The following is a 14767-nucleotide window of genomic DNA, read 5'->3' on the forward strand; positions in this document are numbered from 1 at the left end:
TGATTGACATCTCTTTCGTACCAGAGCTGTCTAAGCCTACTCTGACCCCATATTTGTCATTACTATATTGTCCTTGTACTGTATTATGACATTTGTATCATGTGTTTCATTTCTTGCTGTGTTGCAGTTTTTTTGCTGCATCCCAATTGTACCTCTACATTGTTCGAGTTTATGTTATTGTTCTCTCACTCTTATGTGATACTGATTATTGTCATTTTTCATGATTACATGCAGATAAGTCCAATCTGACGAAGGCTCAGGCCGAAACGTCAATTGTAACTTGTTTTGGACAAAAACATATATGCTTATGAAAAAAAAAATGTTCTTAATACGGACCAATAAAGAGTGATTTTGCATTACTATCCATTGGGACTTACTGACTTAGTCTGGGAGATTTAGAGTGCCGAGGTTACTCACTAATTTTATCTATTATTACCTCTGAGCACCTATATACCAGTGAGCAGAGCTTCCTCTACAGTAGTTCTCCTGATTAGGCATGCCCTTACCTCATGAGCAGGGCATTGCAGCTTTGGTAGCAACCATTACGACATGGACTCTGCTGCTGTGGACCCGGGGAGAGTGACTGCAGATTCATTGCACCCACACTCCTCACATGAAGGGTCCGCACTCCTAGAAAATGGGGGATACGTTCCCTGAGTGTCTCCCCCCCATATTCTAGACGGTCCAGAGTCGTCGTGGGACCCCTTTATTTTTTTTCTTACAATAAATTGGTGAAAGAGGAAATGTTTTGGGGACTGTTTTTTCAAATAAATTTCTTTTGTCGATTTTTTTGTTTTTGTTAGTACTGACAGTTTATGATGTTGGGTATCTAATAGACGCCATGACATCACAAACTGCTGGGCTTGATCTCAGGTGACTTTACAGCTAGTATCAACCCGATTTATTTAATTGCAGTCCGCAGCCGTCCCAGAAAATGGCGCTCTCATAGAAGCGCCATCATCTGGCGCTGTATCCAACTCTTCCAACAGCCCTGGAGCCGGGTGGCTTGTTGGGTAATCATGAGTTAATACTGGCTTTGTTTTACTAGCCAGTATTAAGCCAGAGATTCTTAATGTCAGGCACGTTTGACCCGGCCATTAAGAATCTCCAATAAAGGGTTAAAAAAAAGACACCACACAGAGAAAAAATACTTTAATAGAAATAAATACACAGACACATTAGAGACTCCATCTTTATTACCCCCTGTCAGCCCTCCACGATCCTGCTCTTCTGTCTTCTTTCTTACTAGTGTAGTAGTAGTGACGATTGTAGTGAGGATGAGGTTCACCAGCTCATCACTTGGGGCTGGGGAACCTCCATCCTCACTACAATCATCACTAGTGTAGTAGTGACGATTGTAGTGAGGGAGGATGAGATTCACCAGCTCATCACTTGGGGCTGGGGAACCTCCATCCTCACTACAATCATCACTAGTGTAGTAGTAGTGACGATTGTAGTGAGGATGAGATTCACCAGCTCATCACTTGGGGCTGGGGAACCTCCATCCTCACTACAATCCTCACTAGTGTAGTAGTAGTGACGATTGTAGTGAGGAAGGATGAGGTTCACCAGCTCATCACTTGGGGCTGGGGAACCTCCATCCTCACTACAATCATCACTACAATCGGGAAGCAGCGTGCAGCCTTCACTCCGTGAGTGATCAGTGCTGGCTGCTAGCGGTAACGCTGAGAGACGCGTTACCATAGCAACGGTGCTCTCGGAGCCGCGGTTAGCGGTGACGTCACCGCTAACTGCGTTGCTATGGCAACGGTGATCTCCGTTAATGACCGGCTGTGTCAGCCGGTCCCTAACGGAACGGGGAGTCGACCGTGTGCTAGAGCATGTCGCCGGTACACGGTGATACACATATGTGCACCGTGTACCGGAGAGATGCACTCGCAGGTCCTACATGACGTGTCATAGTCATGTGACCAGTCTGTAGCCAATGAGATAATAGCCACGTGACTGGTCACATGGCTATTTTGACGTCACGATAGGTCCTGCATCTCTGCTGGCAGTGCAGGTCACCGGGAGGATTCAGCGATCATCGGATGGAATAGCGGCAGGAGACAGAGTGCAGAAGGGATCGCGAGGACCGGTAAGTGTTATGGCAATGTTTATTAACTGTTTGTGTACATTTATAATGCATTTTTATGTGTTTGTGATTGCCTCCCATTCTAGCCTATACGTTCGAGTTCGGTTCGTCGAACGTTCGACGAACCGAACTCGAACGGGACCCCCGTTCGGCGAACCGGCCTCGAGCCGAATCGGGACCAGTTCGCTCATCTCTACTCCTAACTAACCTGTGGATCGGTGATAAGTTGTTTTCACCAAAGATCCACCCTACTGTAATTATATTCAAAGAAGAAGAAAGGGAGTCTTAAAGGACCATTCATGACGTAATCAAAAAAGCATAACTACCTTGTGCATATCAAAATGTATATTAATTTATTAAATAATCAGGCTACACAAGGAGACAATATAGGAAATTCATAAAGTGCAGGAAAGAGAGCTCAGAAATTAGTTCCCAGACCAAAAGATCTCTGCCATAATAATTCAAGTAGAACACGGGGACATAGCAATGCTCCCTATTAAATTACAAGAGAAATCATGGAAAATACCATAGAAGCATTGCTACTTACCCATGATATAGAGAACAATAGAGGCAAGTGCCAAGGCAGAGGTCCGGTACCAACAGGAGGAAGCCCCAACGCGTTTCGCTGCGTTGCTTCTTCGGGGGGCACACAATAACTTATACATCAGTTATTGTGTGTGCACAGGAGATGTGCAGGAGCTGCCTGTGTTTCACAGTCGATGCTCCACTATAACGGGGATAAAAGCTAACAGGTGGTATTTGCATATCGCTGTAGGGTGAGCCCCTGGAGTTGTCGCGGGCGGCGGGGCGCTGCTCGGCTAACGCTGATGCTCGGGTCCGGCCGCTGCTGCTGCTGCTCGGTGGCTCGAGCAGTGGGCCAGATCCGGGGACTCGAGTGGCGCTCCTCGCCCGTGACTGAAAAGGGGAGGATTGTTTGGGGATTGAGTCCGTGACGCCACCCACGGTTTGTGGTGAAGGTGGGCACAACCGCTGCTGGTGAAGGGGATCTCGGGAGCGTTGTTAGGGAGCAGCTGGGATGTTGTTTTCCCCCTCCGTGGGTAGGGGCTTGTGGTCCCGGGGCCCGGTGAGGTGACGGGGAGGCGGGGCTGGCGAGATGCAGGGTCGCTGGGACAGCGCAGCGCGGTGCCGGACGGCACTGGTGTACTCATTCAGCAATAGAAAGTCACAAGAGTCTCCGGTAAACCAAATGGCTGGATGGACGGTTCCCGCAGCCGGCTGCAGTGTCTCTCCCCGGACAGGTGATGGTGGCTGTCTTTCCCTGCACCTTAGTAGTTTGCTTTTGACTCTGATGGCTTCCCAACGGTGGTCCGCTCCCTGGCGTATAGGTGCCGTAGGAGCCCGATTTGGCCGCAGGCGCTGGCCCTTGGGTTTCTAGCCTTTGGCGGTGGCTGTATACCTGCACGGTGCGGACGGTTGCCTTCAAACGGGACTTGGTAGTTGGGAAACTCCTGGGGTTCCCGTCACAGTCAGATTTGACAATTAACGGCGGCTCCAAGCCTGGTCGGGGTCCGATGGCCCTGCCTGTGTGTGCTTAGTTTCACTCCGTTCCCCGTTCCGGTACCGGCGGGCCGACGCCTGACCCCGGTCCTTTCGGCTCTGCGGAGCTCCACTAACTCCTGCAGACGGCCACCACCGTCTGCCAACCTTGCTGTACGTGTCCGGGCTCCGACCCAGACACCAGTCTTGCTCCTCACTCTTTCACTGCTCAACTCTAACTCTCCACTGTTTTCCCACCTCCAGGACTGTGAACTCCTCGGTGGGTGGGGCCAACCACCTGGCTCCACCCCACCTGGTGTGGACATCAGCCCCTGGAGGGAGGCAACAAGGGTTTTGTGTTTGACGTTTGTTTCTGTCCGGGGGGGTGGGGGTGCGAATGTTATTCATGTGGCTACCTAGCTTGTCCAGGGCGCCACAGAGTCAATCCATCTGGTGGGCCCCAGACAGTCCTATGCTGCTCATAATGTATATAGGAGGTTGTGTGGGGATCAGAAATATATATAGGTGGCTATGTGGGGGGCTCATAAAGTATATAGGAGGCAGGCTATATGGGGGCGCATGCTGTATATCTAAGGCTAAGTGAGGCTGGGATGGGCTACAGGACAATAGGCAAGCAGCTTGGTGAGAAGGCAACAACCATTGGTGCAATTACTAGAAAATGGAAGAAATACAAGATGACTGTCAGTCTTATTCTGTCTGAGGCTCCATGCAAGACCTCACCTCATGATTCTGAGAAAGGGAGGACTTGGTCAGTGACCTGAATAGAGCTGGGACCAAAGTCTCAAAGATTACTATTAGTTGCACACTATGCCGTCATGGATTAACATCCTGCAGGGTACTCTAGGTCCCCCTGCTCACGCCAGCACATGTCCAAGTCTGTTGGAAGCTCACAAATGACTATATGGATGATCTAGAGGAGGCATGGGAGAAGGTCATGTGGTTAGATGAGACAAAAAAAAACTTTTTAGTATCAACTCCACTTGCCGTATTTGGAGGAAGAATGATGAGTACAACCTCAACAACACCATCCAAACCGTGAAGCATGGGGGTGGAAACATCATAATTTGGGGGCGTTTTTATTCAAAGGGCACAAGACGACTGCACTGTCTTAAAGGGAGGAGGGATGGGTTGCGTCGCGAGATTTTGGCCAACAACATCCTTCCCTCAATGAGAGCATTGAAGATGGGTTGTGGCTGGGTCTTCCAGGATGACAAAGACTCAAAAAACACAGCCAGGGCAACTGAGTGGATCCTTAAGAAGCATTTAAAGGTCCTGGTGTTGCCTAGTCATTCTCCAGACCTGAACCCAATAAAAAATCTTTGGAGGGAGCTGAAACTCAATGTTGCCCATTGACAGCCCCGAAACCTGAAACATCTGGAGATTTGTATTGAGGAGTGGGCCAAAATCCTTGCTGCAGTTTGTGCAAACCTGGCCAAGAACTACAGGAAATGTCTGACCTCTGTTATGGCAAACAAAGGTTTCTACCAAATATAAAGTTGTGTTTTTCTATTGTATCAAATACTCATTTCATGCAGTAAAACGCAAATTAATTATTTATAAACCATACAATGGGATTTTCTGGATTATTTTTTATTCTGTCATAGTTAAAGTGTAGCTATGATAAAAATCACAGATGCGAGCAGAATGGAGGAGACCCTTACATAATTAACCCCTTCACGACCGCGGGCAGTAAAGTTCCGTCCTATTTTTACGTGACTTAACGACAAGGGACAGAACTTTACTGCCTAAAATTCATTTGATTGCCGTGGCCATAGCAACAGCTTTCAAATGATGTCACCTGCTGTTTCTTACAGCAGGAGACCTTTGCTTGACTCTGGGGGGGTGGCATCGCCACCCCCCATTGACGATCGTTGTGACTGGCTGTTCAAATCTGAACCGCCAACCACATCGATCGCACTGTTTTCGGCTAATCAATGCCTGAATCAGTGCAATACTGTGAGATCCTGCTATGAGGTGCTGCAGCAGCTGCAGCAGATCATAACTGGAGCTCACACATGACGCCCCCCAGCCCCTGCAGCACTGATTGGAGCGATCGTGCTATGACGCGCAATCGCTCCAATCAGCGTGCAGTGGGGTGGTCTGATATGGAGGTGACCGCCCTCCCCAGGCTTGTGTTGGTCTGGGAAGCCCCCCAGAACATGTCTGCAGCGTGCACCGGCTGGTACTTGTAGTACCACGCCGCCGCTGCTGCCGCCACCGCTGCTGTCCGATTGCCGATGCTGTGCCACCACTCCTGCTCCACGTGAGTATTGCGCGTTCTCCCTGATAGTCCCTGTGCGCTCCTGTGATCACCCCCTGCGCGCTCTCGTGATGGCCCTGCCCCCTGCCGATCTGCCCCCCGCCGCGATCTGCCCCCTGGAGATGTGTCCCCCTGCCGATGTGCACCCCTGCCGCGATCTGCCTCCTGCCGATGTGCCCTCCTGCCGATGTGCCCCCCTGCTGCGATCTGCCCCCTGCCGCGATCTGCCCCCTGCGATGTGCCCCCCTGCCGCGACCTGCCGCCCGCCGTGATCTCTATTCTGCTCCCATTCTGCCTCTGCTTCTCCGGTCTCCCCCTCTCCTTCTCCCTCTGCTCTCCCTCCGACGTCCCCTACCTGCCTTCACCGGGTCGTCCGAGGTCTTCACTGGCCCGATCACATCTGCCTCCATCGCTGGGTCCTTCCTGGGTCCTTCCTGGGTCTTCTAATGAGCTGTTCAACTGCCTGCCTGCTGCTCCTGTAAGAAGCTGTCCACTTTCTGCCTTCTATTCCTCCTGCAGTTCTTCTGGTCAGTGATCCTCCTGCAAATCTTTTGGGTACTGTGTATAATATTTTTGTTTGTATCCCCTGTCCGTTTTTACACCTCATCCGTCCGTGCGTCCCACCAAGAGCTGATCAGTGATGCAGATAACTTATCTGCATCCGTGGTCAGTTTTCGGCGGGACTTTTTTTTTTTTTGTCCATAGCTTGTGTCGTTTTTTTGTATCTCATCCGTGTGTGCATCCTGCAGCGGCCGAGCGCTGATCAGGTATGCACATAACGGATCGGGCAATTTTCGGCGTGACTTTTTTTTTTCCGTATCCCAACGCTTTTTGTATCTCATCTGACCGTGCGTCCTGCAGTGGCCGATCAGTGAAGCACTGCGTCTGTGCGTTTGAAAAGTCAAATGGCACTCCTTCTCTTCTGAGCCCTGTCATGCGCCCAAACAATTGATTTCCACTATATATGTGGTATCTGCTTACTCAGGAAAAATTGCACAATAAATTTTATGGTGCATTTTTTTCTGATACTGTTGTAAAAAAAAGGTACCTGGTTGAAGCAAAGATTTTGTGGTAAAAAAAAAAAGTCACGTTTCAACGTTATCAACTTTTGTGGAGCCCCTGGGGATACAAGGGGCTCACCAAACATCTAGATAAATTCCTTGAGGGGTCTAGTTTCCAAAATGGGGTCACTTGTGGGGGAGCTCCATTGTTTAGGCACCATAGGGGTCTCTAAACCTGACATGGCGTCCGCTAAAGAGTCCAGCTAATTTTGCGCTCAAAAATTCGAATGGCGCTCCTTCCCTTCAGAGCCCTGCTGTGCGCCCAAGCAATTGATTTTTACCACAGATGGAGTATCGTCGTACTCGGGAAAAAATGCACGATAAATTTTATGGTGCATTTTTTCCTGTTACCCTTGTGAAAAAAAAAAGCTACCTAGTTGAAGCAACAGTTTTGTGGTAAAAAAAATTTTTTTCTTTTCACGGCTCAATGTTATAAACTTCTGTGAAGCCCCCAGGGGTTCAAAGTGCACGTCAAACATCTAGAAAAATTATTTGAGGGCTCTAGTTTCCAAAATGGGGTCACTTGTGGGTGAGCTCCATTGTTTAGGCACTTCAGGGGGTCTCCAAACCCGACATGGCGTCCGCTAATGAGTGCAGCTAATTTTGCGCTCAAAAATTCGAATGGCGCTCTTTCCCTTCCGAGCTCTGCCGTGCGCCCAAACAATTGATTTTTACCACATATGGGGTATCGGCGTACTCAGGAGAAAATGCACAATAAATTGTAGGGTGCACTTTCTCTTTTCTCCCTTGTGAAAATGCAAAATTTTATGGCTAAAGTAACATTTTTGTGTTAAAAAGTAAAATTTTAATTTTCTCCTTCCACATTGCTGTGGTTCCTGTGAAACACCTGAAGGGTTAATAAACGTCTTGAATGTGGTTTTGAGCAGTGTGAGGGGTGCATTTTTTAGAATGGGGTCACTTTTGGGTATTTTCTGTCACCTAGACCTGTCAAAGTCACTTCAAATGTGATGTGGTCCCTAAAAAAATTATTTTGTAAATTTTGTTTTTTGAAAAAATGGGAAATTGCTGATGAACTTTGACCTCTTTTAACTTCCTAACGGAAAAGAAAAAGTTGTTTTCGAAAATTGCGCTGATGTAAAGTAGACAAGTGGGAAATGTTATTTAGTAACCATTTTATGTTACAGAACTCTCTGGATTATGGGCAGAAATTTTCACAAATAAACGCAAAAAATTTCGGCCTAAATTTACCACTGACATAAAGTAAAATATGTCACGAAAAAACAATCTCAGAATCGCCAGGATCCGTTGAAGCGTTCCAGAGTTATAACCTGTCAAAGTGACACTGGTCAGAATTGCAAAAAATGGCCAAGTCATTAGGGTGTTTGAAGGGGTTAAAGTGGGAGGGAGGAAGCCACCACACCGACCAATCAAGCTGGTCACGCCCACTAACCTGGAAGGAGCCTGTACGTTCTAGGCTCAACCAAACCCAGATATCTGGCTGCTCTGTGCTGACAGGACCTGTGATGATGTCACATGGAGGGGAGGAGTCAGGGGTCACATGATCAGCTCCTCAGTGTCTGCATTAATCTGGTGTGCTGGCTGAGGGGAAGTTTATGTGTGGGGTCAGGAGGGATTTACAGTGTGGATGTGTATGCCGTGTTTTGGAGCAGAGCCGCTTGTGTACGTAGCGGAGCCACGTGTGCACCATGGATGGAGCGGAGCCGCTTGTGTGCAACATGTACGGAGCGGAACCGCGTGTGTACGAGGTGTAAGGAGTGGAGCCGTGTGTATAACATGTACCTAGCGGAGCCTCGTGTGTATGACACCGGAGTGCAATGTGATTTCACACACACGGAGTGACCATTGACATCACCGGCGCCATCTTGAAAAAGGGTAGTAGGTGCCATCCTCACTCAGTAAAAGGATGCAAGGTGATGTCACAGTGTGTAGAGGAAGCCAAATGCATTACTGCACAATGATGGTGTGAAAACGCCATCTTACTACAGGGCAAATGTACTGGCAAAAATCCCACACAGTCAGTAGGCAGAAAAGTAGTGATGGGCAGTCTGGCTCTTTTTGGTGATCCGGTTCCCATGGCTCCGCTCACCAAAAAGAGCCGGCTCATTAGGATCGTTCTCGGCTCCTTATTAAATATGTGTTCACCCCAGGTGAACACATATTTAAGATTATACCGTGTTTCCCCGAAAGTAGGACCCCCCCGAAAGTAAGACAGGGTGGGGGTTACGGGGGGGTCCTTCAATGTAAGGCCTCCCCCGAATGTAAGGCAGGGTTGGGGGGCCGCTGTGAAATGTAAGGCCCTTACCTTTGGGCCGCCGCTGTCCCCCATTGGGTCCCCAGGCTCCAGAGGTGTCCTCAGGTGCAACTGGGCGGGTCCAGCGCTCATGGGGTTAACTCGCCATGTTAACCCCGCAATCCGCCCAGCTTAACAGCTCATTGGCCGCCCCTGCTCCCCACGTCACCGCCGGCCCCCGGCTCGAGCGCTGATTGGCCCAGCAGCTCGGGCTGTAATTGGCCGCCCCAGCCCCACGTCACCGCTGTTTACCTGCTGATTGGCACAGCGTTCCCTGCAGCACAGGCCTTCCGCACCCACAGCCGCACCGCAGAGGAAAACGTCCAGCATTTAAAAACCAAGTAGGGAAACATGTACTGTATAGGGTATGGGGCTGTGTGCAGTGGGATACGGCACTGTTATGGGGTGTGGGGCTGTGTGCAGTGGGATACAGCACTGTTATGGGGTATGGGGCTGTGTGCAGTGGGATACGGCACTGTTATGGGGTATGGGGCTGTGTGCAGTGGGATACGGCACTGTTTTGGGATGTGGGGCTGTGTGCAGTGGGATACGGCACTGTTATGGGGTATGGGGCTGTGTGCAGTGGGATACGGCACTGTTATGGGGTATGGGGCTGTGTGCAGTGGGATACGGCAATCTTGTTTTATCTTCCAGTATAACTCATTCAGACTGTTTGTTGTTGTTAGTTCGTTGTTTTACATGTTATACATGGAAATACCGTCATACGGTAATACGGTAGTAACAAGATATTCTTGATACGCTACATTTGTTTTATTCTACTGTTTGGTGATGACTGACTCTTCAGCATGTTAATAAATGTTAATTTATTGGTTAAAAAGAAATTGTCATTTTTTTCGGCTAATGTAAGACCTCCCCTGAAAGTAAGACAGGGTGGGACTTTTTGGGGTAAAATTAATGTAAGACAGGGTCTTACTTTCGGGGAAACACGGTAGTGACGCCGCTGGAACCACGCCCACCAGCGGCTAAACCCCGCCCACTTACAAGGGACCAATTAGATTGTGGAGTGGGTGGGGTTTAGACGTGGGTGGGCGGGGTTTCAGCTGCGAAAAGAGACGCTTAGCGATTTTAGTGGCTCACTTTGGTGATCCGGCTCCTGTCAGTCAATGCAGGGAGCCGGATCTTTGTGTCGGATTGTTCGCGACTGACATATCACTACAGAAAAGATCCCAAGCTGCAAAGCGAATATAGGGGTGACCCAAGAGAATCCCAGGAGACCCCCCGGCTGCCTTACATCTTCTTACTGAGTGAGGGCGCTCTTGGTGCGGCGTCCACAGTCGGTTTGGCCTGTTGGATGCTGGTGGATCCTCGTCTTAGTTGCCTCAGGCAGGGCCACCTCTGGCCGGTCACTTAGCAACAATTCAGGCCACAGCCGCTGCCCGCCGGGTGCAACAACACTCACTGGTGATAATCACTGCACATTAAAGTCACTGGAGGCTTCGGCTCGAATTAGATCATCAGGATTTAACAGTACAGGATTTAACCTTGGTGCAGCAAGGTCCTGAGGCATGAGTGCTTACGTAGCTCGCTGTACAGCATGACTCGCCCTTCTGCCTAACCCTCCAGAGCAAAGCACTTGTCAGAAAACAGGCGCCATTGTTTCTTACAGATGGGTAGGCCACGGCGTCCATTACATTGACAGGGCCAGTCCCTGCTGCTGTAAATCTGACATATATCGGTAGAGAAATAACAGCAGAGCTTGGTATAGGAAAGCTGGGAGCTAAAGCAAAAAGGGATATCAGAGCATGGAAAAGCTGGGTGCTGAGGGGAAGAGCTGAGTGTCAGTGTAATTATCCAATACCCCAAAGTGTCGAATCCCATATCCTGAGTGTCAGCATAATTATCCTGTACCCAGAGTATTAGCGTAATCCTGTATCCCGTGTGTCAGCATAATTATCCCTTACACCAAGTGTCAACACCAGTATTCTGTAACCAGAGTGTCAGTATCATTATCCTGTACCCTGAGTGTCCATGAAGTCGAATGGCAAAAATGAATGACTTCACCTAGAGACGTCAGTGGTAAGTCACAATACCTATAAGCTTACACTATATACTGTTTACAGAGCGCCTATGTATAATGTCACTGATGATAATATTAGTGTTATTAGTATTGTAGTTTTAATTAGTGACTGAATTCTACAATACTGATCCCTATGTGGTGGTAATATGTGGTCTTGTCATGGTGTGGTGGTATTTATATCTTGTACGTGGCATTATTCAGTCACTATGGGGTAGAGTAATATGTGGTCTGGTCACAAAATGATGGTATTTCTCACTTGTAGGTGGTATTATTCAGTCACTAGATGGTAGGAAGATGTGGTCTGGTCAGGGTGTGGTGGTATTTCTCCCTTGTATGTGGTATTATTGGTCTTGGTATAGTGGATTGTGTTGTGTATGGAGGTCATTTTTTATTTTTTTATATCAATAAGGGGAAGACTCTTTCAAATAAGGATTACATACTTGGTAGTTTAACCCCTCCCTTTTCTGTGACTATTACACAGTAGCAAATATGCACTTGCAGAAGTTCTCCGGTGAAAACAAATAATCACCACTTCTCTGGTAAAGTTCACACTTTCAGTATGTGGTTAGTATTTTACCTCAGTATTTTTAAGCCAAAACCAGGAGCGGGTGAAAATTGCAGAAGTGGTGCACATACTATTTTTCTATTATACTTTTCCTCTGACTGTTCCACTCCTGATTTTGGCTTTCAAATAATGAGGTAAAAAACTACTCACTAAATACTCAACATGTGCACATGACCTAAGAGTAAGTGAAAAGTTATTGATTAGTGAGGGTCCAACTGCTGGGACCAGCACCTATTGGCAGAATGTGCAGCTTTTATTCCCATGAGGGTGCGCTCACACGATTATCAGATCGCATTACCCGGCGCGGCTGGCTTCTTTCCTGATAGAAGCGGGTCTGCTGCATGTATTTCTATGCAGGTGAAACACTCCTGTCCAGAGAGTGTGCGGCCATACCGGGTGATGCTGATGCAAGACTCGCCGAGTCACTCACAAGTGTGACTCCGGCCTTAGACTGGAGCTCTCATATGAATCAACCACTGATCTATTCATTCCCTCACTGGTGCCAAAGGCTGCAGTTGGGTTTTTCTGGAAGCTCCAAAGAGGATGAATGGAGCTGCGGTCACACATCTGACCTGCCGCTGCATTTTATAATAAGGATAAAAATCCCTGTCAGGGATAAGAGTTCCACATTCTATGAAATGGTGCATTTTCCATTGGTTGGATTCCAACAAGTTATCACCTACCTAACCTGCGGATCAGTGATAACTTGTTTCCACCAAATAACCCTTTTAAAGGGAACTTGTCACTAGATTTGGCCCCTATCAGCTTCTAGCATACTGCATATAAGAGCCCAGGCCGCTCTTTATAATGTAAAAAACACCTTTATAATACTCACCTACAGGGCAGTCGGGTCTGATGGGTGTCGCTGCTCTTGGTTCTGGTGCCTCCACTCTGTTGCGATGGCCGTCCTATTCCTTCTGTGCCCAGTGTGGATGACAAGTCCTGTTCAGGCGCACTTGTTCAAGTGCAGCTTTACACTCGCGAAACGGCCGTCGGCCAGACGTTCCCCACTCCCCCTTCCCTGCACGCCACTACTCGGTGACCTCATGGATCTGTAATTTTGAACAAAGGATTCCTGGACACACATGATGAGTACTGCTGCTTCAATTTTCCACATTGTCACGAGTTATTGCTCCATTGCAAGTGCTTGACCTCTACATTGGTACGCAGGCGCACTTTGATCTGCCCTGCTGACGGCAGATCAAAGCATTGTAGTGTGTATGCACGGGCGGTCTTTGACCTTCCTCACACCTGCACATTACAGTACTTTGATCTTCCCTCAGCAGTGCAGCTCAAACTGCGCCTGCACAGAACCGGGATGCCGGCCTGTGTGGATGACGCAGGATGCGTCATCCACACGGGGCTCAGAAGAAGGAGCACTGCAATCGCACAAAATGGAAGGGGCGCCTGACCAATAGCTACGACACCCATCAGACTGAACTGCCCTAGGTGAGTATAATAAAGATATTTTTTTACATTCTACAGAGCGACCTGGACAATTATATACTGTGTTCTAGAATGCTGTATATAAGGGCTCACTGGTGGTGACCGCAGCTTATAAAGGGAAAAACCTGGTGACAAGTTCCCTTTAATGCAAACTACTGTAATAGTACATCACAGTTATGGTGCGCAGAGTAGATGTGCAAGAGTCTTTTGTGTTTTACAGTCAACGTTCCACTATATTATGGATATTGGCTAACAGGTATTTGCATATAGCTGTAGAGTGGGCCCCTACAGTCAATTCCCCCTGTGGGCCCCAGTAATCACAGTCCAACCTTAGCGGCATCTGTCCCTCCTTTCCCCTGCTGATCGCCGTCCTCTTGCTTTGATTGACGTGGATGACTCCTCCTGCGATATCCACATAGCCAGGCAACAATCCTACGTCTACAGAGAGACATCGGCGGCTCACGTATGTGCACTTTACGCTGCTGTACTGTGATCAGAGCCTGAAACATGCATGCATCATCCACGGCACCGCTCAAAATTTAGTACCTGCGCAGAGAAAGCACTCTTGTATGTGTACTTATGTGTTAGGCTTGGCTCGCATTAGGGAAGATCAAATTGCGCATGTGTGAGCCGGCAAAATCTCTGCCCAGACATGAGATTTTGCCCAGATATGTGGATGATACTGGAGATGTCTTCCAGGTCAATCAAAGCAAATGGTTATGATTAGCAGCAGAGAGGAGGGATAGACGCCGCATCAATGACGCCTATCAGACCAGACCGTTCCGATTTACATGGAGAGCAAGAGAATTTCAAAAGGTTTATGGGGAGTAAGCAAATAATATACACCTCTATGGAATGCAGCACATGCACTGATGTAGGTGCTAGTCTTTATTCAGACATGAAAAATTGGTGATCGGTTCCCTTTAACCACAGTGTCTGCAAACCCTTTCACGACTATCATGTGCTCATTGTGAACCAGTTTTCATCTGTGCAGAGAACTGGGTGCCATTGGTGAACCTGCTGAACTTGGGATTTATCAGTGAATACCAATCGAGATTCATGGTGCTGGGCTGTGAGCACAGGTCTCACTGCAGGACATCTAGGTATCTCACCACCTTCACAGAGTCTATTTAGGACAGTTTTCTGACTGGTCCTGCTGGTGAGTTGATGCCCTCTACTCATCTGTCCGACCCTCCCTGTGTCACCGCCTGTGTCCTAGTTTATCCGTCATGCTCTTGAGATTGTGCTGGGAGACCCTAAGGGTTGTGCCATCCTGAACCTGTGCAAGCTCAGCGGGCTTCAGGCACCACCTAATGCTATGAGCAGCGACAAGCACAGTATAAACCCACAAGCTGGGCTTCATAGGAGTCCATTACATTGTCCTATGTACCGCAAAATTGTAGTATTGCAGTGGAGTATATAGAACAAGTGATCTAACGATTGCAGGTTCCAAACATCTATAGGTATTAAAAAGTGTAGTGTAAATGAAAAACATTTTTTTAAAAAAACATT

General features: G+C 48.2%; 1 protein-coding gene across 1 annotated transcript in view; it reads right to left on the reverse strand.

Moving 5' to 3' along the window:
* The window catches only part of LOC142311985 (uncharacterized), a 66102-nt gene extending 57697 nt beyond the window's left edge, over positions 1-8405 (reverse strand). The window contains exon 1 of the mRNA XM_075350860.1: positions 8346-8405. The gene's annotated coding sequence lies outside the window, so the exon portion shown is untranslated. The remainder of the gene's footprint in view (positions 1-8345) is intronic.
* Positions 8406-14767: the final 6362 nt, after the last annotated feature.

Source organism: Anomaloglossus baeobatrachus, chromosome 5 (genome assembly GCF_048569485.1).
Source record: "Anomaloglossus baeobatrachus isolate aAnoBae1 chromosome 5, aAnoBae1.hap1, whole genome shotgun sequence".
Lineage (NCBI taxonomy): Eukaryota > Metazoa > Chordata > Amphibia > Anura > Aromobatidae > Anomaloglossus > Anomaloglossus baeobatrachus.